General features: G+C 38.6%; 1 protein-coding gene and 1 pseudogene across 1 annotated transcript in view; both read right to left on the reverse strand.

Annotated features, from left to right (window-relative positions):
* Positions 1–18,918, reverse strand: part of CDC42SE2 (CDC42 small effector 2) — a 1,077,748-nt gene that overhangs the window by 793,245 nt on the left and 265,585 nt on the right. The gene's annotated exons all lie outside the window — the stretch shown is intronic.
* The window catches only part of LOC126956117 (ADP-ribosylation factor-like protein 2-binding protein), a 54,613-nt pseudogene continuing 52,176 nt past the window's right edge, over positions 16,482–18,918 (reverse strand).

Consider the following 18,918-nt stretch of genomic DNA (forward strand, 5'->3'; position numbering starts at 1 on the left):
AAGTAATGATGGGCCTCCTAACAGAGGAGGGGGAAAGAAAAGTTAATCCCCTTGTGTGGCTTAGGGAAGGCAACAGGGAGGGTTAACAATCACACCCTTACAGATTGAACTAATACAAGCAGAAGTCATTTGCAGAAAACAATATCCCATATCTCTTGAAGGGAGAAAATGTCTCTAACCAGTAATAGTGGAATCAATTAAAGATGGACTATTAGAACCCTGCATGTCACCATACAATACTCCAATTCTCCCAGTCAAAAGCCTGATAATGCAAGATCTAAGAACTATAAATCAAATTGTTCAGACCGACCACCCTGTGATGCCTAACGCCTAAAATTTCCTTAGGAAGATAGCATGTGAACCTAAGTGCTTCCATGTGGTAGATCTTAAAGTTGCATTCTGGACATGTCCCCTAGACTTCAGAAGTAGGGACCTCTTTGCCTTTGAATGGGAAAATCCTATAACTGGGAGAAAACAATAGTACTGCTGGACTGTGCTGCCACAAGTTTTCATGGAAGCCCCAAATTTATTTGTTCAAATCTTGGGAAAAGTCCTGGAGGAATCCCAAACTTCCAGGGGAACCCATTTATTGCAATATGTAGACTATCTTTTAATTTATGGGGAGAAGAGAGCCAAGGTATCAGAAACCACCACAAAATTGCTTAATTGCCTAGGAGAAAGGGAATTGTGAGTCTCTAAGAACAAAATGCAGTTTGTAGAAAAATAAGTTAAATATTTAGGACACCTGATTAATGAAGGGAAGTGGAGAATAAACGTAGAGAGATTATTGGAAATAGTGGATCTGCCTTTGCCTAAGACAAAGAAAGAACTCTGAAACTTTTTTGGTTTAACCCATTACTGTAGGTTATGGATTGACTCATATGCTCAAAAGACAAAGATTCTGTATCTCAAGTTACTAGAGGAGGAACCTAATCCCTTGTAATGGTCCCCAGAGGAATTTCAGGCAGTGAAGGAGCTAAAGCAGGCCCTCATTACTGCCCCAGTCCTAGCTCTCCCATCTTTAGAGAAAACATTCTATCTGTTTGTAACAGTAGACAAGGGCATGGCCCTTGGGTTGCTCACTCAAACCTTGGGAGGGAAGAGGCAACCTCTTGCTTTTGTCTCCAAGCTTCTTGATTCTGTCTCTTGCAGGTGACCCGAACGTATGAAAGCAGTAGCTGACACAGCCCTGCTGGTAGAGGAGAGTCAAATGCTGACCTTTGGTGGGGCCCTGATAGTAAGCACCCCATACCAGGTCAGGAATATATTAAATTAAAAAGCCAGGAGATGGTTAATGGATTCTCAGATTCTAAAATATGAAGCCATATTAGTAGAAAAAGATGATTTGGTCATAACAACAGACATTTGCCTGAATCCAGTCAGTTCCTGTAGAAAGGAGAAGAGAACAAAGAGACGTCAGACCATAACTGCTTAAATATCATAGAATACCAAACCAAAGTTAGACCAGACTTTAGGGAAGCTCCACTACATGATGTGCTGTTTGTGGATGGGTCATCCCGACTAATAGATGGCAAGAGACATAATCATTATACTGTCAATGATGAAAATAAATGTTCCTTATGTGAGAAAGGTAGATTACCTAATGGCTGGTTGGCCCAAACCTGTGAATTACATGCTCTTAACCAGGCCCTAAAGCTCCTTGAAGGCCACGAAGGCACTATATATACTGATTCTAAATATGCCTGTGGGGTAGTACACACATTTGGAAAAATCTGGACAGAGTGAGGCCTAATAAATAGCAGGGAAAAAGAATTGGTACATGGGGAACTGGTCAAACAGGTTTTAGAAAGCCTCCTGCTTCCAACAAGAGGTAGCCATAGTTCATGTAAATGATCATCAGAAAGGAAACACTGTAGAAGCTGTAAGTAACAGGCTTGCAGATGAAGCTGGTAAGCAAGCTTCCCTGGAAGAAGATATTAGACTATTTAGCCTGATCCCAGACATCTCTAAGGTAGTATTAAGACCCCAGTTTACCAGAGAGGAGAAGGAAGAATTGGACAGGATAGGGGTCACTCAAACTGAAGATGGGAAATAGGTACTTCCTGCGGGGAGAGAAATGATAAAACCTCTGATGAGAGAACTAATGTCTATATTACACAAAGGGAGCCACTGGGGACCCCAGGCTCTGTGTGATGCAATACTTAGGAATTATGTGTGTATAGGGATTTAGACTTCTCTAAACAAGTATGTGGAAGTTGTATAACGTGTCAAAGCATAAACAAAATGGTGATTAGAAAACAGGCCATGGGAGGAAGACCTCCCAGACAAAGCATTTAAGTAGATTTCACAGAAATGCCCAAAATAGGAAGACTACAGTATTTACTGGTGATCGTAAATCACCTTTCCAGCTGGGTATAAAGTTTTCCCCTTCCAATGGTCGCCACCAGGAATATGGTCAAAATAATATTAGAACAGATTGTACCTAGATTTGGCCTGACAGGAAATATTGATTCAGACAATGGGAGTCACTTTACCTCAAGGGTGTTAAGGGGAATTATGGAAGGTTTACAAATTAGATGGGATTATCGCACCCCCTTGGCCTCCTCCTTCATTTGGAAAGGTAGAAAGAATGAATCAAACTTTCAAAAAGCATATCACCAAACTAATCTTAGAAACTAAAATGCCTTGGACCAAATGTCTCCAAATAACACTCCCTAGCATTAGGACAGCCCCAAGAAAAGACAGGATTGCCCCCCTACAAGTTATTATATGGGCTCCCAAATTTAGGCAGAGCTATGGATCTCCCTACTATGGAAACCAAGGATCAATTCTTAAGAAATTATATACTGGCCATTTCCTCCACCCTATCATCCCTTAGGTTAAAATGACTTCTAAGTCAAACTCTGCCTCTTGTTGTTCATGATTACCACTTCCAGCTTGGTGACTTGTTACTGATTAAGACTTGGAAAGAAGATAAGTCTTCTTCCACCCAAGCTGGGATGGTCCCTATCAAGTGCTTCTGACCACTGAGACAGCCATGAGAACAGCTGAATGGGGGTGGACTCACTATACTGGAGTCAAATGACTGGTAATAGAGACCCCAGAAGGGAGAGAGAAAGACCAGTGAAAAGTGCATGGGTCACCTAGGAACCCTTAAAGTTAACTCTGAGAAAAATCTAAAAAGATAATATGGGCTGGCCCAATTCCTGGAAGTTAATATGGCTGGGATGGGCTACTATACAAAGAGCAGAAGGCTAAAATGGAAACTGGCAGAGGACTCCTCCCTACCCAGTCAGATTGGTAATTAATGTAATCAAGATGGTAGCACCCTAGACTATAAGATTTGATGCCTGCCAGGTCTTACCTTGTGGGAATTTGGAAAATCAGAGACAGCTCTTACAGGCATATAAATATCTTTGCCCTGAACCAGACACAGGTTACAGTAGGGCATCACCTTGCCCCAGCTGGGATGATGTATGGTGGACTACCCAATTTCAGGGTTGGACAGTAAACATGGGATGGGTAACTCCTAGCTGGAGACCATTAAATAATAAACTACATCTGTCCAAGGGCTTCCCACCAAATAACTGCCAGAATTTGAATGCAGTCCTATACTTATCACCATTGACAATCCAGCTGTTCTAGACCACGAACCAAAAGTAGTGTCTTGGGTATATGGATTAGGGGCAAACATCACAAGGAAAGACACCCTAGGGTGATCTGTTCTCAAACTAATCAAGAACTCAGCCTCCCATTTGCCTGGGACTACTCCAACCCCAGACCCCAATAAACACTTTAGTTCACCAAATAATGACCCTAAAAGGGTAGAAATAATTGAGGTAAAGGATTTAAGGCAAACCTTAGAAACTGAGACAGCGTACAGGGATGTGAATGCCATTTGACATGGGTCAAATTTTCAGTACAAGCCCTCAACAAGAGTAACTGCTATGCATGTGCTATGGGACAACCTCAAGCACAAGTGGTTCCATTTTCTCTAGGATGGGATACCAATCCTGAAGGAATGCATTGCATGTTGGCTCTATACCAGGACACTGGTGCATGGGGAAATGAGACTTGTAAGAGTCTATCATTGCTCTTTCCTGTATTGCAAGGGTCAGATCCCATAGCAATCACCTCATTCTCTATAGGTAAGATGAACCACTCCTCTTGCCTCTCTAGGCAGGAGGCAGAGTTCATTAAGCCCATGGGAGAACTATTGACTTGTACCCACATCCTAAATATCATCGGTGAGTCAGGCAATGGCAATTACTCAGCCTCCATATACCCCGGTCTGATGTCTGGTGGTATTGTGGGAAGAGGAACCTCTGTAACCTATTACCATCCAATTGAACTGGGATTTGTGCTTTAGTCTAGATGGCCATTCCCTTCACCCTGGCATTCCATAAAATACCTGAAAACACACATGGCCACCAAAACTGGGAGATTTGACAAATTCTTTTGATCTCAATTTATATGTTGACTTGATAGGAGTCCCTGTGGGGGTGCCTAATAAATTTAAGGCCCCAAACCAAATAGCTGCTGGGTTTGAGTCAGTAATCTTCTGGTGGTCAGCTATCAATAAAAATGTGGATTGGATTAACTACATCTATTGTAATCAACAGAGATTCATCAGTTATACTCAGGATGCCCTCAAGGGGGTGGCTAGCCAGTTAGATGCCACCAGTCGAATGGCCTGGGAAAACAGGCTTCGACTAGACATAATACTAGCAGAAAAAGGGGTCGTATATGTCATGCTGGGTGGGAAATGTGCTTTCATTCCCAAAAATATTGCCCCAGATGGGACCATCATGAACGCTTAACAAGGACTGACAACTGTAGCCAACAAACTGGCAGAAAATGCTGGAATTGATGATCCATTTACGGGTTGACTCGAAGGATGATTAGGAAAATAGAAAGGCATGGTAGCTTCAATCCTTACATGTCTCATAATTGTGGCAGAAGTCTTAACAGCAGTGGGGTGTTGTATTATTTCTGTGTGAGCAGACTAGCACAGAAATTAATTGAAATAGCTGTTAATAAACAAATGCCCATGTCTTACCAGAAAAATAGCCTGCTACTTTTAGAAACCAAAATAAACAACTTCTCAAGTGATTCGAGGAGCAAAAGGGTTTAGATGAAAATGAGACCATCAGAAATAGATACAAAAGAGGTGGGAATTTGTGAGAAAACATTTTAAATGGTCCGTTTTCAAGGCATGATAAATCTAAGTACTGGCAGCCAGTCTGCGAATGTGGCAAACCACATGGCTCATGCACCTAGAAGTTCACAATAAGTGAACAGTATGTAGAGGAGGGGTCAGCCCATAAAAGGGAAGAAAGTTTCATTATTAAGAAATCGAAATTTAAGCTGGGAAGGGGACCAGGGTATAACCTTGTAAGGGATAATGAAACTTAGGCAACGTCTGGGAAAATTGTAACTCCATAGTACTCAACCAGCAAGGAACTGGGGGAGGGACTTGTGTACTAGGAGATAAATTACCTGCTGTAACTGCCCCAGCTGTGCCTGCCTACCAGACACCTGATCTTGCAAGACTACCATTAAAAGTCTCGCTTCTCCTGTTCTTGTCTCTGAGTCAATTCTTTGTGTTTGGATTAGTGAATATATTTCTCACATCCTCTATGGTTCACTGTCCAAGCAGAAACGGGGAGTGATCATTATAAATCTGAATTAATTCCTGTTATTCTTCTCCTTAGACCCTCTCCTGCCTGGCCAGCAATCACTTTGCATGGCTCTTGGAATACAGTCTAAACTATTTAATATATTATTGAATACTGAAATAATTTTGTCCCTGAATATCTCCACCTCTAATCTCTCTCAACTCTTATCCTCTTGTCCTCACTTAATGTGTTGTAGCTATCCTCATCTTCTTTTTCCTATTTCTAAAATACATAAAGGTTCTAAACTTAGAACTGGTTTACTTGTTCCTCCATCTGGAATTCTCTAATTATGCCACTTGAAGCATGGTTGGTTCCTTCTAGCATTTCAGGTCTCAGCTTTTCTAACTGACCAATCTAGTAGTCTTCACCCTCTCCTGACCACAGATTCAAATTTATTTTGTTCAGATCACTTATATATAGTCTGTACTGTTTATTGTTTATTTCTAATGTTTACCCCTCAACCCCTGAATGCATAAAAATGTAAGTAAAATGAGGTAAACATTTGGCTGTTTTTATTTACCAATATATTCTCAGTACCTAAAATATGTTTTGGTAAATGGTAAGTAAATTAATATATGGAAATTATCTTTGAAACAGTTGTTCCAAGTATAAGATTTTCATTGTTTAGCCACTTCTCTGTAACCCACTGTGAGCAAGGACATAAATGAAGGATAAAGACTTTAGAGCCAAAGGTAAATTAAAACCCGACCATATGAGATTACATTTGTTTAGATTTAACACAAGGAAAAGGGAAATGAAAATAATGACATTTTAGTTTATTTGGGAAGTCTTGAAACAGAAATGCAATTTCACTTCAAATGGTTTTTGTCCTACAACTTTGGTGTATATTTTGTCTTATTTGTTGTATTAATGGGAGACTACATTTTGGATGATGACTCTAGGTATTTGTAACTGAGAGGGATAAATTAAGTTTGGGCAGTAGTTCAGGCTGCTGAAGAAAAGCAACGTGGTGGCAGGGAGGCTAACATTTAACAAAGGAAGGCCATTTATTCAGGCAAATTAGGGAATCGTGGAATTATAGGTTATTCTGTAGGTTTAAACAAATTAGAAACATAATTATTGATATATAATGATTAGGAGATATTTTCTACTCATTAAAAATTGAATATGATTTTATAAAAAATGTTGTTGCTCATAATGTTAGTTTGAAATTTTTAGGCAGGTCTTGAGAGGTTATGAATACTTAGAAAAAATCTATTTATTCCTGATTTGTTAGCTATTTTAATGGAGATATGGTAGTCTCCATTACAGTATCCATAGCCTCTGAGGAAAGAGAGCTGTTTATATTTAGCTGTAATTATTTTGCTGTCTCATCCACAGCAGCTGTTGAGCTAAGGAACATCGCATACCACTATTTGTTCTCTGATATCTCACCTAGAATATGAGTTGACAACAGGAAAAACTAATAAAAAGAATACAAAGCAATTGACAGATTTGAAGGGAATGATAAAGATATAATAACCATTTAACGTGAGAATTAAAGTCATCATATAAGACACACCAGCAGCTGTAAAAGAATAACAAAAACATGGTGTATACTACCAATGAAAGATTAGTCTAAACACTGTGGTGGATCATATGTCTGCTTTGTTATTTTTGCCATATGAAAAATTTCCCTGAAAACAACCTTACTTTTCTTACTTCTTATATAAGCACTTCACATAATTAGTACTAGCTTGATTGTGTGATTGGTTCTTATCATTTTGTTTTGAAATTCTGCTTTTGTGTTCATTTTCTTTCACTTGACTTTTTTTTTTAACTGAGGTTTACTTTTATGTATATTAATTTTCTGCTTCTTCAATTGAGTGAAGTGTAGATCTTTTAGGCATGGTATATTCTACTAGACTACAGTATTCTGCTAGTGTGAACAACCTTCCTGGTTGCTTCAGACTAAGCTGGACTTTAAGTGCTAAATTTTGGGATAATTTGTCACCTTAGTACTGAAAAAACAAAAAGAATATAGAAAGGTTTTTGAAAATCTGAGATCAAGAAGAAATCAAGATGCCCTTAAATGTTTGTGCCCATGTAACTGTAGGTTCATGTGTCAGCCTGCTTCCAATGTAAGAATGCTGTCTGTTTGGGACATGTCTAAGTGAAAATGGACAGGTTTGAAGTGTTGCCAACCTGAAAGCAAAGAGCAATATCAAGATGTTCTGCTAAAAGTGGAAACTCCCAGAACTGAAGGAATAACCTCTATGCTCTATTCAATATAAATTTGTTTCAAACTTTAAATTCGCAATTTTGAAATTGTTTCAGAGGCTTATTAAATTCAGCCACAGCCATCTTTGAGGTCAATACTCCTCTATTTGTCACCTTTCCTATGGATTTTATTGCATTTATAATTTATTACAGAGTAAATCTCACATATTATCAGCTCTATGGGATAGAACATGTAGCATGAGAATGAGGGAGTTAGTAATATATCTTTGTATGATGCAGCTCTAACTTTCGTCTTAATCCTTTAACAGCTTTATTGAGATATAACTCACATATCATACAAGTCATTCATTTAAAATGTACAGTTCATTGGTTTTTAGCATGTTCACAGAGCTGTGCCAATTTTACCACCACCACAGCCGATTTTAATACATTTTCATAGTCCAATACAGAAATTCCACAATCATTAGTAGTCATTCTCCATTTCTCTCCTTCCCTCTTCTCCTTTCCTCTTACTCCTGGCCCCAGGTAACCACTTGCCTAGTTTTTGTTTCTATATGTTTGCCTGTTGTAGGCATTTTAAAAACTCCTCCTGTGATTGTATGTCCTTTGACCAACTTCTCCCCATCTTCTGTCTCCACTAACCACCCAGACTCCTGGTAACCACCACTCTGTCCTCTTCTTTTATGAGATCAGCTTTTTAAGATTCCGCCTGAGTGAAATTATGTGGCACTTGTCTTTGTGTGTGCGTGTGTGTGTGTGTGTGTGAGTGTGTGTGTGTGTGTTTTTTTTTTTTTCCTTTACATGGTGTTTCAGTGGTCGCTCAGCTTACTGCAACCTCTGCCTCCCGGGTTCAAGCAATTCCTCAGCCTCAGCCTCCCCAGTAGCTAGGATTACAGGCGTGTGCCACCACGCCCGGCTAATTTCTATATTTTTAGTAGAGACGGGGTTTCACCATGTTGGCCAGGCTGGTTTCAAACTCCTGACCTCAAGTGATCTGCCCGCCTCAGCATCCCAAAGTGCTGGGACTACAGGTGTGAGCACCACACCCGGCCTTTTTTTTTGAAATAATTTTCTCACGACACTTTTTTCCATTTTCCTTTGAACTTTCTAATGTATCCTTCTAAAACGCCTTCTCAGGCCGCTGGCATGCCTCTTAAATATTAGGATTCCCAATACTGTATGCTTCTCCTTCTGTTCCCTTTTTTTAACCTTCCTTCCTGTCCCTTCCTTTCCTTCACTTCTATTATGCTACCCTTCATTATCCTTCTCTACTCTCCTTTGCCCTCTAAGAGTTGGTCTCATCTATATCCATGGTTTCAATTGTGACTCTCAAGTTTATATCAGCTACTCAGATCTCTCTTCTGAGATTAAGATTTATTATATACATTTGCTACTGCTCTGCACAAACAAGCCTTATGTGCTCCTCAACATCAACACATCAAAAACCAAACTCATCATTATTCAACTACCCTTCTCCTACCAGTTCTTCTAACTTATTTGCCAATTTAGATCATGGTACAGTCTTTTCTCAAAGCCTAGAAACTGGGGCTTATCCTTCCTCTCATATCTATCCAGTCAATAATTCCAATCAATTCCAAATTTTCTAAGCTATATGTGCCTCTCCATCTCCCTTGGTGCAGAGCATCATGTTTGCTCACCTTGATTACTGCAACAAGCAATAATTTTTCCTCCTGTGGATGAATAGCCTTATCCATTCTTCAAATAAATTCTATACACTTCAGCCAATTGGCTTCCTAAACTATGAATCTTATCATGTCATCCTCAAGCTAGAAATTCTTCAAGGCCAATGTCCAAATTTCTTGGTATGAATTAGACAGACTTTTATGATCTATCACCTACTTACCTCTCCATTCTCATCCCTGAAAATGTATCACCACTCACCCTCACCCTCACCCTCCCTAACCCTTATCTGATTCAGCCAGAGTGAGCTGTTGAACAGACATTTGGTTGTACCATCTGTGTTCCAGGAGTACCCTCCCTGCCTGGTTAACACTTTTCATCCCCCCAGATTCAGTTCATGCATCACATTCTTAAGAAAGTGTGTTAGTTGCTGCTACTATGTAATCAAATAACTGTGTAAACCTCCTACATAAGCATTTACTCAAAAATTATAAATTTTGTTTCTTCATTTATCTCTTTCAATAAACTGCAAACTTCCTTGCCTACTAGGGGCCATGTGTTATTTATCTTCCTGCTTTCAGCTTCTAGCACTGGAGATGGTACATAGTAGGTACTTGGCAAATGTTAAGTCATATCTACAATGAAAGCTATAAGAGCAAAGACTCAACATGGCTTTCTAAACCTGGTTATTATAAATTTGAAGCATGTCTATGCAATAGTAAGGAACAAGGGGATAATTCTTTATCTTGCTTCTCTTTTCATGTTTGCAAGAATCGAGACAATATTCTACATTGTCTGTATGGTTGAGTTTCTTTTTTTCTCGCTCTCTTTCTTGAATTTTTTCAAAAATATGCTTTCTATTATATTTCAGTCTCACACATCTATTAGTTTATGACTTTTAGAGACTTCTCAGATAAGAATGATGGTAGAATAAAAATAAAATCCTGGTTTCTTAAGTCAAACTGACATGGGTTTGAATCCAAGTTCTGCAACTTGTTAGTCCACAGTCCTGCATGCATAATGTGTTTTCTTTTATTTAAATTGATAAAATAGTCATAACGCAATTTTTCTTATAGGGTTACTATAAATATTGATAAATTATTATAACTATTGTAGCATCGACAGCAGTTCAGTGTCCCAGGAACACCAGCAGCTGTAATTCTATCACAAAATGGAATTCTGTTTTTAAATAGAATATGTGATATGTGAGGGAGAATAACAAATGTGAAACTCCTAGAGTGCAGGTAAAATCATATTTTTACATTTGCATGTTTATTATAGCACCAAGCTGTAGGTATATCATATAAATAATCTGGAGTCTTCATTTTGATTTTTTTCATATCTATATATTTTTGAATTCAGCATGTTTATTGAAGCTTATGTCAAATGTTTTACTAAGTGTTATGGGAAGATGCAAAATAATTAAGACATTGCCCTATCATGAAAGAGCTTAAAAATCATTCCATAAGCTAGAAAAACTAAAAGTAAAATCACTTGAAAATAAAAAGTCGTGTTTACTGACTATATTATTAAAACCAATTAGTAAATACTAGTAACTTTGAATATATAGCCAGAGTATCACTTTATATGAAATAGTAACCCGTATTTCTGATAACTAAACATCAACTTAAACATGGAAGTATATATTACATTTACTTTCTTTATGACCTCATCCGATATCTTGCTTTTCATTGGCATTTTTGTTGATTACTTCCAAATTCATATTTCCAGTCTAGACTTCTTACCTGAACCCCAGACTCACATATCCAACTCTCTACTTAACATCTCTGCTTGGATGTCTAATACGTGACTAAAACTTAAAGTGCTCAACATTGAACACTGAATTTTCTAGCTTCAACATGGTCTTCTCCATATTAGGAAATAGAAACACCTCCATTTGACTGTTTATCAGGCCAAAATTCTTAGTGCCGTCCTTTTATTTTTCTTTTACTTATTCCTAACACTGAATCCATCAGCAAATCTTGTTGGCCCTGCCCTTAGACTCTATCCAGAATTCAATCACGTTTCACCACCTTGACTCTTAGTCTAAACCAAGGCATTATAGCTATAATATGGCTTACCGAAAATGGCCTCTTCCATGGTCTCTCAGTTCCTCTATAATCTATTTTCCATACCATAGTAGCCAGAGATACTTTTAAATCATTAAGTCAGATGCTATGCACCCCTTTCTCAAAACAAGGTTCTATGTGATCTGAACCCACTACCTTTCTAACCCAATGCCCCCTTATGTATTGTGTTCTAGCTATACTTGACTCCCTTAATGCTTCTTGAATTCACTAAGGACTCAGGGCCATTGTGCTTGCTCTTCTTTCTGCTTGCAACTTTCTCCCTTGATATTTGCATGGCTTACTTCTTCATGTAGTTCAGTCCTTTGTTCAACTTTCACCGTATCAGAGAGGCTCACCTTGTCTACCTTATATAAAGAGACACCCACCTTGGCAGTCTCTGTCCTCCTCGTTTCATAGCACTTGTCCTTACCTATCCTGTATATTGATGGAAAACGTTTTTCTGCCTCTTCTTACTAGAATATAAGCCACAAAGGGCAGTAAGTTTTCTCTCATGTTCATTGCTTTACCCACAGTGCCAAACCGGAACAATGCCTGATAGATGATAAGCATGTAATAAATACAGATTGAATAAATTATTAAATAATTCTTATTTAATTGCTATCAGTGGGAAACAAAAGCAAATAGCAAGTATGACTATTTCAGTACATTTTAACAGTATGTTAACTCTGATACCAATAAAACCATTTACCTATAATCAGTTAATCCTGTAGCTGCTGATTTCTGTATTTTTAATATCCAGTTGCTGAACTTATCCAGATCTATGGGTTTTATTTGTGACATCTCATGTTCTTGTCAATTAAAATGACATTTTTGGAAAATAATGTCTTCTATTTTAGTTTGCAGATATTCATATTGCCTTTGTACTATTCGTTTGAGTTTCTAAATAATAGCCTCTCAGCTTCAAAATTAGTCTTAAATTTACCTTCTAGTCATCTGTAAAGCATTAATCTGTCATCGTGCTTTTTAAAAGCAAAGTATTATTTTTCTTTACTTTGCTGAAGGCAGGATATGTTAAACCAGTTCATCAAATTTCCATATGCTTTTCTGAAAGTCTTCCTACATATTTGAATAGGCTACTGGGTCTTCTTATAAGGTTACCCTTTAAAAATTATTAGTTTCAAATCATGCCTTATTGGACTATGTGTGTGTGTGTGTGTGTGTGTGTGTATTTTGGGTGTGTGTCAGAAAATGATGCAGACTCAAAGTAGGAATGTAGAAAGGATTGTTATAAGTTTTATTAATTTAATGTTTTAGATCTTGAGTGGTGAGATCCAGCTGATGCATTCATCCCCTACCCTATCTACCAGGAGATACATATCTTTCACACCTGAGGTTTGATGTTTACACTTATCTATAGTACTATGACATTGAGTTATGAACATTTGTTTAGATTGATGCCATTCTAGAATGCTCTAAAAGAAAGGCATCAGAGTTGGTCAGTCAGTGGTTTTATTGTCTACTCCACATGTTTCTAGCTCTGTGATAACTGGCAAGTTATTTAACATCTTTTGAGCTACAATGTAAACACCTATAAAATGGGTGTAATAATAGATATTTCATAGAGTTACTGTGAAGCTTAAATAAAAATATGTTTTCTAAGTGTCTACTTAACAAGGAAGCTAATGAATTCTTGTTGGGTGAGAAATGAAATGAATGTTAACCATCACTGGCTACCAACATGGCACCATGAGGCAGCACCTACATCTTAAGGAGAGGCCCTGACAGCCATGCTTGAGATCATAGTCCTACCAGGAGTTCCAGATGTTCTGAAATGCATAATAGTTTTGACAACATGAGTCATCTAGGAGAGTGCTGGCATAGGAGGGCTTCAGGAGGCATGTTTGAGGATTCCTTACTAATAATGTTGCTGCTTTTTCCTTCAATTTTGTGGTAATATAAAGAAATCCTCCAAATTTCCCTTTAAATAGTTCCTTGTAGTCCGAGGCTAGCCTCAATGATAAACAGACATTGTCTTGTGAGTTACTGGGATTCCTTGCTAGCATTGACCTGTGACAGCATTCTTACTTGATTCACACTCCATGAGTATTACATTCTTAAAACCACAATTATGAAGATGGTCCACATTTCATATGACTTAGTAATTATTTGAATGTATGAACTAATTTCCAAGCTAAGGTAATATCCAAGTAAATATTTTGTAATAATTTGAGAATGCTTCAGTGCTAAGCATTTCAGTGGATGTCAATAAATTCCTGTATGAGTAGACTGCATGTCTATTTATTTGCAAATGTAGTTATGTATGAAAATATATATTGGTACACTATCTGTATTATGCCAGGTATTACTCAAGCCCTCTCCCTTAGTCCACCATTAAACCACCAGCAAAATTATCTTTCCTAAATCTAAATCTTATTATTCCTCTCCAGCCTAAAACCTCCATCAGTTCAGGATTACCATCAGGAAAACTTTCAAATGTACTATTATGACATAACAGATGTATTTCCCTATTCTTTGCAATATAAAATTTATTATCTTTGTATTATATTATCTATGTAGATTTAGTATTTATCTATTAATACATATAAAATCTTCACCAGTACCAGTAAGTAATATGTCCCTTTCTTTATTTCTATTAGGGCAAATGTTAATTTTGCCTAGAAATTTTCTTTTCCCTCCCTCCCTCCCTCCCTTCCTTCCTCCCTCCCTCCCTCTCTTCCTTCCTTCCTTCCTTCCTTCCTTCCTTCCTTCCTTCCTTCCTTCCTTCCTTCCTTCCTTCCTTCCTTCCTTCCTTCCTTCTTTCCTTCCTTCCTTCCTTCCTTTCTCCTGAGACAGAGTTTCGCTCTTCTTGCCCAGGCTGGAGTGCAATGGCACAATCTTGGCTCACTGCAACCTCTGCCTCCCGGGTTCAAGTGATTCTCCTGCCTCAGCCTCCTGAGTACCTGGGATTACAGGCATGCACCACCACATTCAGCTAATTTTATATTTTTATTTTTATTTTTTTTTAGTAGAGATGGGTTTTCACCATGTTGGTCATGCTGGTCTCGAACTCCCAACCTCAGGTAATCTGCCCGTCTTGGCCTCCCAAAGTGCTGGGATTACAGGTGTGAGCTACTGCGCCTGTCTCTTAATCTTTCTTAAAGACAGAGCTCATGATGTACCTCCTCAATCCTGTCTTCAGAAATAATCTCCTGTCCTCTGACGGCACCTAGTCATTTTCCTGTTAGAGTTCTTTGTATGCTGTATTACATTTTATGTTAAAGTGATGAAAGTAAAATATAGGAATGGAGGAAGGAAAAGGAGACAAGGGTAGAGTGATAGGCTGCGGTAGGGAAGAAAGAAAGGGAGGGAGGGGAAAGAAAGATAAAATGATGAAGAGAAGAAGATCCTCACATGAATCTTGGTGTCGAAAAAGATGATAGTCCTTTACTATTAATCTCAAAGTAGAGTACATGTACTTCCATGACTGCATTGATGATCAAGGAGAATGGGAATCTACAGGATTGATTTGTTACTAATTCCTAGAATGTCAATTTTCCTTGAAGACTAAAGATATTTTATGGGTAATCATACTACTGCATATCATTCAGGAGACTGTTGGACATTAAGGAATCATTATGATATTCAAATTAGTTTTATGCTTACCCAGGTTTTTCAAGTTAAGCTCACCAATCATTTTTCAAATCTTGGCCTATATGTTTACTCTCTTTTGATAAGGATAATTGTCTTTAAATGATTGGATTGCAGACAATGGTTTATTTTATGTTAGTATTCAACACAAAACATATTCATATTTTTTTCTACTCATGGTATCAAAGTATAAATAAGCAACACATAAGTACAGAAAAATATATAGCTTGTAACTAATCCTTTAAAACCAGAATATCCAAATGCAATACAGATTTCTATTTTTACTTTAGAAAAATCAAAGTTACACATTGGGGCTTGAACTACTATGTTTCTTCTTCTTATACAGATGTGACATACATGATTTCTGGTAAATAATATTCTACCAAACATTGTGTTAACCAAAGCAGATAGATGACCAGTAAAGCTGTTTACTATCTCCTACTCATGTTGAGCGAGGCTAGTGAAACACCATCTTGATAGGAAAGATTTTGACAGTAAGAAGAAATCACGGAGTCCCTACCTACCCCAGCAGAAAATCTAACAAACTGGTTTATATGGAAAACATTTTCTGCAATCATGCATAAACACACTGAATATGCTGTAATAACAGAATATCTTTTGGTCTACTTCCAGCACACAGTATACATTCATTGGTGCTCAGTAAGATATAATTGAACACCAATATAGAAAGCATTTTTGTCTTCATAGCACTAACAACTAAAAAACACACAGCATGGGATACTTTGATCTTTAAGTGGGTAATCATGGAAATTTCATGATCATATTTACTATGTTAGCCTGCATATTCATCTATATTTTTCAAAAATAATGGTTCAAAAAGACTTCCAGAAACAGTCCTGATACAGTTTCACTGTTTCTGTTGATGCCTACAGCCAAGACAAGCTGTGAACATGGGAGATTCGGAAATCTCAAGGCAGGCAGCAGGCTTGAGGAACACCCTAGATAAATACTACCAAATACTCAAAAGCCCCATTGAGGCTGAAGGACTGAAACTCTGACCTATGTAAAAAAGAGCTGTGAGTGCACAAAGAGATTCATGCAGAGCCTGCTGGGACAAGAAGGGTTCGTGATGGCAGATTATTCCACACTGTTGACATACCAACACATATACTGGCGGAAGGGTCCCCCTAGGTGGAATGCTTGACATGAGCTTGCTCTAGAGGAATCTGACTCAGAGCACCTGGAAGAGGTGTCTAGTTGGGGAGGGGAGGAATACTAGGGTCACTGAGCACTTGGGGAAGAGTACTAAGGTTATAAAATACAGAAAAGTGTTTCAGGAGAAACAGGTCTAGGAGTGTGAGATCATTTTGGTTTTGACCCATCAATACTTAACGTGAATGAAGAGTTGCAGAACGGAGTCAGTCTATTTAAGATGTATTCTTCTGTCATAATTAGCTGAGCCTATTGGCCTATTGCACCAGTGACATCCAGAATGCTCCCATTCATTGCCTGGAGGCAGGAACTTAGTGCAGCAGATCGTTCTGGGATGGAAGATGATTTGCACGACAAAGTTACCACTAAACCACCGCTTAAGTCCAGTCCCTGGTCTGCTTTCTCTGTTTTGTAGTCCAGAAATATTTCTTTAAAAGCCAGAAAAATCTGTAAATGTGAGCGGCGTGTTGAATATGTCACCAGCCACTTCATCCTTATGGTGTTGTAATGTTGCTGTGAAAACCACCACGTTAAATCCAGGAATCCTCTCCAGCAGCTGTTCTACATACTTTCCTACCAAAGAAATATATTCATTAAAAATAGGCATGAGGTTGAGTTTATTTTCTTCTATGTCTGCAAACTCTTAGTAGTACTTGTCCATAAAATTTCTCTAATAACTAGAACTTGTCATCTTTGATAATATCCCTTAAATATCCAATCACAGCATCAAATTCTGCATTAGAGGTGAAGTACAGAGCAAACCTCTCTTCATCTAATGAGGCCACTGTTGCTGCCCTACCCACCAGGTGGGCCAGGGGCTGTTGGGCAACTATCCTGCCCTGGCTCAGGCCTGGGCCCAGGCTCTGCTCTGTTCTCCAAAGCCTCAACCTGGCTGGCTGGTCACCGAGGCCACTGTCCACTCACAACCCACCTAGGTCAGCACTTGCGGGAGAGGCACAACCTTGGGCTCCCCAGCTGCCACCACACATAGGTCGGCGTGCACAGCAGCCACTGCCACTGTGGGGCCAAATAGCCCATATTCATACACTTTTAAAGGAATAAAATACCATAAAAAGAGGAATTAAAGGATATGATGTATCAGAGGAGAAAAAGAGCTGCTCTCAGATAATTAATTGGAGAATTGCTGATGAATTGTATTTGAATTCCATCTTGGAGGATGAGTAGAAGTAGATACACAGAGGTAAGAAGTGTTTGTCAGCTTAGGTCTTCTGAGAAGCAGACACCAACATGGGACTATGTGTACTAGACATTTATTAGGGGAGACACGAAGAATAAAGGGTGAAGCTGTAAGAATAGATAAAGCCTCAGAGCATGATGCATGTCTGTTCTTTTTGAAAGGAGAGAGGAAAGAATTAGACAGGAAGAGTTCTAGGCTATAGCATTGTTCTCAGAAAGTCTCAGGCAGGATGATGGGGATTCCATGAATCAAAGTTGCCTATTTGAGACATATTGCACAGGGCAGAAATGGGCTAGCACTCATAATTCTGCTATGCTGAGTCACTGGTTAACAGTAACGCAGGGAAAGTTTGGCCTCAGCATTCACAGGACTGGCTGCTGCAGGCTTTCAGTTAACTCTGCTCCCTATAGCAGGTTTTCTTAAAGAGTTCTGAAGGGCTCATGTCCATGGCTGCCCTATGGAGTAAAGATGATCAGGCACACAGAGAGAAACTGCAAGATGTCTATGACAAATAGCAACCTCAGATTGTGTGGAATATGACATACAGGAAAGATAGTGGTGAAGGAAATTACAAAGGTAGTCTGAGACAAAAACTTTGAACAGTCTTGACGAATCAAATGGGGAGTTTAGACTGAACAATCTTTCATAATAATGACTCATTACAAGTTTAATTTTTGAACAGAAGGGTGGTGCTGTTATATTGTCTAGTTTTTTTTTTTTTTTTTTTTTGGAGACTGAGTCTCACTCTGTTGGCCAAGCTGGAGTGTAGGTCTTGGCTCACTGCAAGCTCCGCCTCCTGGGTTCACGCCATTCTCCTGCCTCAGCCTCTGGAGTAGCTGGGACTACAGGCGCCCACCACCACGCCTGGCTAATTTTGTTTTTGTGTTTTTAGCAGGGATGGGGTTTTACCATGTTAGCCAGGATGGTCTCGATCTCCTGACCTTGTGATCTGCCTGCCTCGGCCTCCCAAAGTGCTGGGATTACAGGCGTGAGCTATCTTGCCCAGCCTAGTAGATGAATATTGAAGAAATTTAAAACATTGATTTTAGGTAGGAGGGATGCTACAGTTCTAGGTTATATTTAGAGCTGAGGGCCTGGAGAGGAAGTTTAAATTACCCACTACAAAGTGAGAGTTAAAGTTGTGAAACTGAAGGGCATTGCTTAGAGTGAGCTCAGAGAGGAGAACATGACCAAGAAAATATCCTTGGCAAACATGAGTTTAAAATTGAGAAGTCACATTATGTGTTGAGAATCTTATTTCCTATCCTATTTTAAAAAGAGTATATGAATTATTTTTTAAATGACAAAACATTTTTCCTCTCTAATATGAGGTTAAATTTTCATTTAGAATTTTTCCTAAAGTGAGACATAAGGAAAATATTTTTGCACATTTAAAATAATTAATGAC

This window comes from Macaca thibetana, chromosome 6, assembly GCF_024542745.1.
Source record: "Macaca thibetana thibetana isolate TM-01 chromosome 6, ASM2454274v1, whole genome shotgun sequence".
Lineage (NCBI taxonomy): Eukaryota > Metazoa > Chordata > Mammalia > Primates > Cercopithecidae > Macaca > Macaca thibetana.